Raw genomic sequence first — 8231 nt, 5'->3', positions numbered from 1 at the left:
TATATTAAAAAAATTTAATAACTTATAGATTTTTTTATTTTTTATTTAATTATTCTATACAAAATTTTTGAATGCTTGATATCTTAAATTTTTTTTTAAAATGATAAAATATGATTTAACAACTCTAAAGTTAATATTATGGATAGTTATAGATCAAGGCGATGAACAAAAATGAGAGCTACTATAATAATATGGTGGTAATTGATTGCGGTTGGAGTTAATAGAAAAAGAAAACAAGAAAAGGGAATAAAACAAGGTTAATAGTGACGAGACAATAATAATTATTAATATAATTTTAATTTTAACAAAATATGATATAAATAAGATCACGTTAATATTAAAATAAAAGAATACTTATAAAATAAATTTAAAAAATGAATAATATATTAACAAAAAAATTAAAATTAATTTTTTAAAAACAATAGAAAAACGGCTGAACAGGCACTAACATGCCTATTGAGCTGCTAATTTTGAATAATACCGATGCAACTAACGAATTGTTGTTTATAAAATTTTTGTGCCCAGATCAACCAGCATCCTCCATTGTAATTTTAGGCAAATTCAGATAAGAATTCCCATTTTAAATAAATTAGTGACATAATTTTTGCTATAATTATTTTATATATTAAAAAACTAATATTTAAATACAAAATAAATTTCGAATTCAAATAACAGTGCAAATGATTACAAGCTCTATTCAAATCAAACACATAGCAGTGAAAAAAAAAATATAAAAAATTAATTTTTTACAACCTAGTTATATTTATCTTTGCCGTCAAGGTCTTCTTATAGTAGAGTAGGGCCTATGTACTGCTCTCTCTTAACCATAAGTATTTTATTAAAGTGATTACTCACACCAAGATGAATAGAGTTTTATTCATATAAAGATGCAGCCTTAGAGATTGACACCTCTCATGTTAAGGTTTAACTAAAAACCGGTTTATTTCTAAGGAATAATTCAGTTATATAATATAAAGAAAAAAAAAAACAATTGGTTTGGTTTCATTTAAATAATACATGTGAACTTGCATTTTTATGTAAAAATAATTTTAACTATATTCATGTGAGTTTCTACTATTTTTTTATTAGATGTAATTTTATTCGAATATTTAAAATTTTATAGGATGACTCTTAACTCCTTTGTAGTATATATATGAGAATATATGAGATATGAGATTTATATTTCCTAAAATATCATGTGACATTCAAGTAATTACTCAAGTGATTTTATTAAAGTGATTACTCACAGCCATAAAATGGATTTAGCCCTTTACCCCTTCTTCAAGGAAATAGTTTTCATGTCAATCATCACGTATTAATAACAGTGCCTTGTGTATAGTAGGCAACGCATTGGTAGTAATAATTATTTGAAACAAATGTTACCCGAATATGAAAAATGTTTTGGTGCACCACAATTATCTATGCCTTACCGTACAACTACACCGGATTACATTTTTAATTGAAAATTAAAATAAAAATGTTTAAGGAAAAACAAGATGATAATTAGCTGATATGACAAGCTTTAATCTCTTATGAACTTTGCATATGTTGTATAACTATTCCTGCATATTATTGTTTTATTCTCTGATTGTATTAATACTATGAATTTTATTAGAAAACTAATTTTTTTAGATAATATCAATCAATTATTTTTTATAAAAAAAATTACTAATATTAACTAATTAAAAGTTGATTTTTCATAATTATTCATTCATATAATGTAGATATCATAACCAATTTAATGGTTGATGAGAGTAAATAAATTCAATGTAAAAAAAATACAAATAACACAGAAATGAAATTTACTTATTGCATCCTGAGAAATTGGCAAAAGGGCCACAACTCCCTTTCCATTTTGCTGGTGGAGGGCCTAATCCATCATCCTTGAAGCTTTGAGACTCAGGAGTGATCCCTACCTCACCAATATGCAGACACATAATAATTTCCATTTAAATTATAAACTAGCATTTTACATCAAGTTCTTCGGCGGTTGAGTCTCCTCTAACCATGTCACTTCAGATCTACCTCAACACCTTTTATTTAAAAATTAACACATATTAGGATTTGGCTTTTTCTATTAGGCTTATTATTATTAGGACAAGAAGGAGGAAGAGAAGTACTTGGAAGATCTTTGATAGGAGGAGACCTTCGGAAATAGGAGCAGTGCCTTCCATTTTCTGTTGAGTATGGTGGGGAAAGTTCAAAGTGCCGATGGTAAGTTCCCGGTCAACTGATTTGATGACAGTACCCTTCAATGGTAATATTTCAGAAACAGATTTTAAGAAATAATTAAAATCAAGAAAAAATCATATCATTAAAAGGTATAAATGGAACAAAGGTCTTACAAGGTCTGCAAGTTGATCAGCTTCCCAAGTTCAGGTGGAACAACTCCATTAAAATTGTTTGCTTCCAGCATCCTAATTAATGTTTCAAAACTACCATTTCAGTAAATATTGAAAAAGGCACACTATTGAATGAATACACTTAAAAGCTCAAAACAATACTCATTAGGAATCAATGCTTAGAAATAATTCTTAGGATCCTAGAGTAAGGAAAATCTGGTGCTTTTATTTTGAATCAATATGTAGTGCATTGGAAGCAATTGGTATTAGAGGTTTTAGACTGAATGTTTAATTAAGTACTAACTATTTTGTCACTTAAAAATCCATGGCTATAGTCTGATTCATTTAATCTGAAACTATAATCTTATTCGTGCTTAGCTTAGTATCTTACCAATACAAACATCTTGTTCCCTCATGTAAAAAACATTTCCTTTGCATTTGCAATCATAGCTACCCCATGTATTCTTGCAGGTGCAGCCATCACATTGACAAGCGCTTCGATCCTTGCATTCATCGACATCTGATCAAACCAAAAGAGAAGTTTAAGAATAGAATTATATTCTTCCAAAATTAGTCATTTGAGTTGCATGAGTGGAAACAGATATTACCTTCACATTTGTATCCATCCCCATGGAATCCAACTGGGCAACGACAACCATTTACTATAAATTCCTTTACACATAAACTGAATTCGGTAAGCTTTGAAGCATAACAAGGAAATTGATTCAATAAATATTTACTATTTTATAACAACCAGAAACGTGAATAAGAGTTGGTTAAGCAGTACTGAACTGAGCAAGCTGAGAAAGTTAATTTGTTTTTAGTTTCTGACCAACAACCTCCATTGTTTATTGAACACCTTGCAGGTCCAAAAGCTGTAAAATAAGGCAAGGCAAGTCTCAGCAACACCATGAAAAAACTGGAATACTCATTATGAATCAATGCTTAGAAATAATTCTGAGGCCAATATTTGATTCAAAATAAGCAAATACATTTCATTATTCCTCCCTCAATCTACTTTAATTCACTATAGTTTGATACCCTCATAATAATAATAACATGAATTCTAGGACATATTTTCATTCCATAGTCGACAAAAAACTACAATTTTTACTGGAATTTGTCCTTTAAGCTAAGAAAACAGAGCATTGAAGAAAAAATAACCAAGTAAAATTCAATAACAAAATATCAGATCTCATATACTTCTTGTTATAAAAGCAACAACGACATGAGGACCCCCCCGCCCCATGAAATGATAATAGAGGGCTCTATTAATTTCAGGAAGAAGCCATGTATTTAACATTCTTAATTGAAAAAAACATCATGAGCAGTGAGATTTTATTTTATTGATGAAAAGAAGAATTTTATTAAGATGAAGAGAAGGATTATACAAGACGGAGGATAAGAGGACCTCTTTACAAATGTAAAACAAAATAATAAAGCAGTGTAACCATCAATAAGTCAATACAAGATCCCGTGACAACGGTAAAGTTCTCTGGCATATGGCACTCATGGCAATTAAAAAATCCACATAAAACAAATAGATGAATACAATGTTCATTGATCAATGACAAATAACACTCACCTTTGCAACTGACATCATATTAGTAGTTAGTGTTCCAGTTTTGTCGCTGCAAATTACAGTGGTGCAACCCAAGGTTTCAACAGAAGGCAAAGACCGAACGATGGCATTCAACCTAGCCATACGCTTTGTACCAAGAGCCAAACACCTATTATAAAAAAAGTAATCAGTACAAGAAAGAGGGAGGAAAACCTAGATCAGATTAGTTTCTAATTGAAAAATATCTGAAGCATAGCATCTCAGATTAAGGATAGCTACAGTTACCAAGTAATTCCACTAGTGCAAATATAAAAGGAGAATTCAATGACACAACAGCCTTTTCCTTTTCTTTTTCTTTTTTCTGTTATTGCCCATACTCATGCTAGTTTTGTCTCTGTTTGCTGACAACACTTAATACAAAGAAAATAAAACGAAAAGTATACTAATGCGAAAATTAGTAATAGCACTTAGACTAGCCCAATATATAGACTGAAACAAAATCAAGTGGGGTTCAATACTATTAGGAAAAAAATCAAGAGGTTATAGGTTATCAAGATAAATTAAATTCACAAAAACCTATCAAGAGCCATAAATACTTAGAGAAGTTCCCTTCTAACTTTGACATTTTACAATAATAAAGAGTTGTTTCAAACAACTGTGGTTGTTAAATGACTCAAACTATATGGTGCAAGCTGCCTGATCTTTTAGAGTATCTTTCTCAGAGTTGCAGAGAGATTGAAAAGCTTTGCACTACTGCTTTTTTTTTTTTAATCCAAATTTTTTTGTATCCCTTTCTTTTGCACATCCTTCTCTCTTTGTCAGTAATGTTTCCTCTTTCATAAAAAAGAATCAAAAGACCGTGATGATGGTTGAAATTTGAATTGAATACAAACTCCACCTTCAGCTCACAAAAATAAAATAATACCTCAACGACAGTACTTGATACGAGGAATCTTAATAATATGTTGCCTTATTGTTTCCTTCATTGCAAATTTGAGATTTCTTTTACAAATTAATTACTAATGAATACTATGCATAAAATAAAACATGGCTAGCAGTATTAAATCAATTGAGGAATAACCCAAGAGAGAAATATTTTTGCCTGACAGACCAGTTTATCAATGACTATCTTTTCTAGAATATAGCACAGTATTACCCCATTCGCTCGGCAGCTGATTTCTTGTCCTGAATCCGCTCAAGATCAGCTGATTTCTCTTTACAAACTTTCTCAGCCGCATTCCTTGCTTCCTTTTCTTCTCTAACGATTATCTGCTTCCTAGTTTCAAATCCAAGAAAACTTAGGCCATTAAGCAAGAGGGGAAAAAATAGACTCTTCAGTTGGGATATTCAACTAAGCATTCTTACCAACTTATCTGATTCTTCCTTTGCAATTCTCTCTTCTAAATCAGAGATTCTCTTGTTCAATTCCTCCATCATATTCTTCAACGCAATCTATGAGAAAAACATGAGTATTTAATGAATAAATGGTTGGTCTAGTGGTATCAATTTCTTATAACATGTCAAAGGAAATGTAAGTACTATGTAGCCTTTTAGAAATAGCAGCCAAAGCAACAAGGTAGAAAAATTGAAGCTTTCTTCAACATCAAATTGTTAGGAATTTGAAATCATTAGACAGTTACACTAAAGAAAGACATCCCTATCGTCCGCACAAAGAGTACCAGCCATCACAAATCACAATCTTTTAAAATTAAAAACAATCCAACCGTGTCAATCTCAGGAATCGTGGAATTGGACTTAGTGTTGGAACTGTATAGATATACACACAAACCAATTAAATTAAACTTCAACACTCTTTTGTTATATGGTTTGATTACAGAGTTTAATAAATAGGGTTTACCTGCTCTCAAAACCAGCAATGAAGCATCAATGGAAGGGCCCCTGGACGAGGAAGGGAGCGGCGCCAGAGAGAGCGGCAGTGAAGGGGTTAGGGGATAGCAGCCACGGAAGGGAGCGGCAGCGGAGGGAGCATCCACGGAGGATTTGCGACGGCAAGTGACCGGAAGGACTCATGATTTGATTTTGCAGGCATCAAACTCTCCAACTCGAGCCACGGAAGCAGCGGAGGGAGCATCCACGGAGGATTTGCGACGGCAAGTGACCGGAAGGACTCATGATTTGATTTTGCAGGCATCAAACATCAAACTCTGCGGGATCTTGTGTGAGTGGGGTAGGAGAGCTGCTGATCTGCTACTGCAGCATGTTGGTTGGGAGGGGAGAGAGGGAAACGAGAAAGTAGAGAAAGTAGATACAGAGGTCAAGGTGGGGGAGGAACGATGAGAAGGTTGGGGGAAGAATAGTTCTTGAGGACATGGTTAGGATAAACTCTCATGACGTCAGCAGCGTTGATGGTGCGAGTGGTGATCTCTTCAATTCTGCCATTGGAGTGAACTATTCGGATCACGTCCAGTGCCCCGCATGGTAGGATGCATGATATACATCACCTTATGCTCTTCTTCATTCTCCACATCCTTCCATTTCCTACCCACAATACATACGCTTTCTTCTTTTCTCTTTATATATATTTTTTCTCTCCCTACATTTTTTATTCTAAAACTCACTTGCATTTATCTTCCATATTTAATAAGTTGGCAAATTACATAAAGCACTAAGCAACTAAGCACAATTATGTATGAGAAATGCAGTTAAATGGAAATCACATGATGTACAACCAAAAGCTTAACCCTTCTTAGGTGAAACATCACTTTTTCTTTGTTGGATGCCATTCGTTCAATAGAGTAAACTAAAGTACCAATGTATTTTTAAAATTATTAATTTGACCCTGATACCAATTTTTTAATTTGTTTACAATTTAAATTTTTAATGAAAATTTTATTAGAGGTTTACTTTATTTATTATTATTTTTTACAAATTTTATAATCCTATTTTTCTGTTTTTATTTAATTATCATTTTAATATTTTATTCGATCTTATCACGTGCATGACACGAGTAGTTACACTTGTTTGTTATTATATACAAGTATGACAAAAATTTACTATTCTTTGTCTGTTTTTTTTTTCTTTATCATAATATTTTGGTCTGTTTTATTTAGTTGATTAAACAAGTGGATTGAAAAATGGCTTGTTTTCTACTCAAAGTAGAATAAGTGAGATTGTACCTTGAAGAAGCACTATTGGGGCCAACATTAAGCACCATGTTAGGCCCCCGCCCCCTCCTTAATCCTATGTACATATGTACATAACACTATTACATAAAAAGTATCTTCAAGCACACGTGTCTGGATTCCATGAAAAACATTGATGCGAACTAGGTATATCCCGGCACGGTCCATTCGTTGAATAGATTATAATATATTAGATTTTTGACACATGACATAGATTAAATGAGTTATATTCTTAAAATTATTAATTTGACCCTGATACCAATTTTTTAATTTGTTTACTAATGAAAAAAAGAAGATAGCAATCAACATAATCATCAGCCACATATGTGAACTGTGAAGAGTTGGACAGTTAGAAAAATGTTTGTACCTAAAAGTTTAAAGGAAACCCGTTAGCGGTTACAGATGGTGAGAGGATGGCGGCGGGGACTCAGAGATGGTGTCAAGGTGAGGCCTCCAGAGAGTAAGACTGCGGGGTGCGGGATCTGCTAGTGCTTGTGTGAGTGGGGTAGGAGAGCTGCTGATCTGCTACTGCAGCATGTTGGTTGGGAGGGGAGAGAGGGAAACGAGAAAGTAGATGTTGTCGCGACAGAGGTCAAGGTGGGGGAGGAACGATGAGAAGGTTGGGGGAAGAATAGTTCTTGAGGACATGGTTAGGATAAACTCTCATGACGTCAGCAGCGTTGATGGTGCGAGTGGTGATCTCTTCAATTCTGCCATTGGAGTGAACTATTCGTATCACGTCCAGTGTCCCGTATGGCAGGATGCATGATATGCATCCCCTTATGCTCTTCTTCATTCCCCAAGTACTTTCGGCTTTTGATATGTTTTTGTGAATTTAATTTATCTTGATAACCTGTACACTTTTTGTCTCAAAAAAAATTATATATTCTTTGCTTCATAGATATTTTCCTTTAATGTTGTTATGTAAAAAGGTTTTTAAATAGTTTGATTTTTGAATTATTGCCTTCTAATTAGTCATAGATATTCTCTTATTACATCATATCAATCAACATCTTGAACTTTAATACCCTGTTACTTAAATACTATATATGAATGTAATTGTATTAGAAAAATATTAGTATTTTTATTAGTAATAATATTATAGAATTATAAATTTTTTAAAAAATAAATTATATTCTAATATTTGATTTTTTATTATAACTTAAAAATTAATAATATTTAATA

At 32.4% G+C, this 8231-nt stretch overlaps 1 long non-coding RNA gene across 1 annotated transcript in view; it reads right to left on the bottom strand.

Moving 5' to 3' along the window:
* LOC107635030 overlaps positions 1675–8231 on the bottom strand; it is a 15758-nt gene continuing 9201 nt past the window's right edge. Inside the window, exons 5-13 of the long non-coding RNA XR_001619101.2 lie at positions 5269–5355; positions 5060–5179; positions 3928–4072; positions 3135–3217; positions 2951–3014; positions 2734–2862; positions 2346–2417; positions 2121–2249; positions 1675–2033 (exon numbers count right to left, since the gene is read on the bottom strand). This is a non-coding gene — a long non-coding RNA (uncharacterized LOC107635030). The remainder of the gene's footprint in view (positions 2034–2120; positions 2250–2345; positions 2418–2733; positions 2863–2950; positions 3015–3134; positions 3218–3927; positions 4073–5059; positions 5180–5268; positions 5356–8231) is intronic.

The sequence above is a fragment of the Arachis ipaensis genome, chromosome B04, assembly GCF_000816755.2.
Source record: "Arachis ipaensis cultivar K30076 chromosome B04, Araip1.1, whole genome shotgun sequence".
Classification (NCBI taxonomy): domain Eukaryota; kingdom Viridiplantae; phylum Streptophyta; class Magnoliopsida; order Fabales; family Fabaceae; genus Arachis; species Arachis ipaensis.
This window is presented reverse-complemented; position numbering and strand designations above follow the sequence as displayed.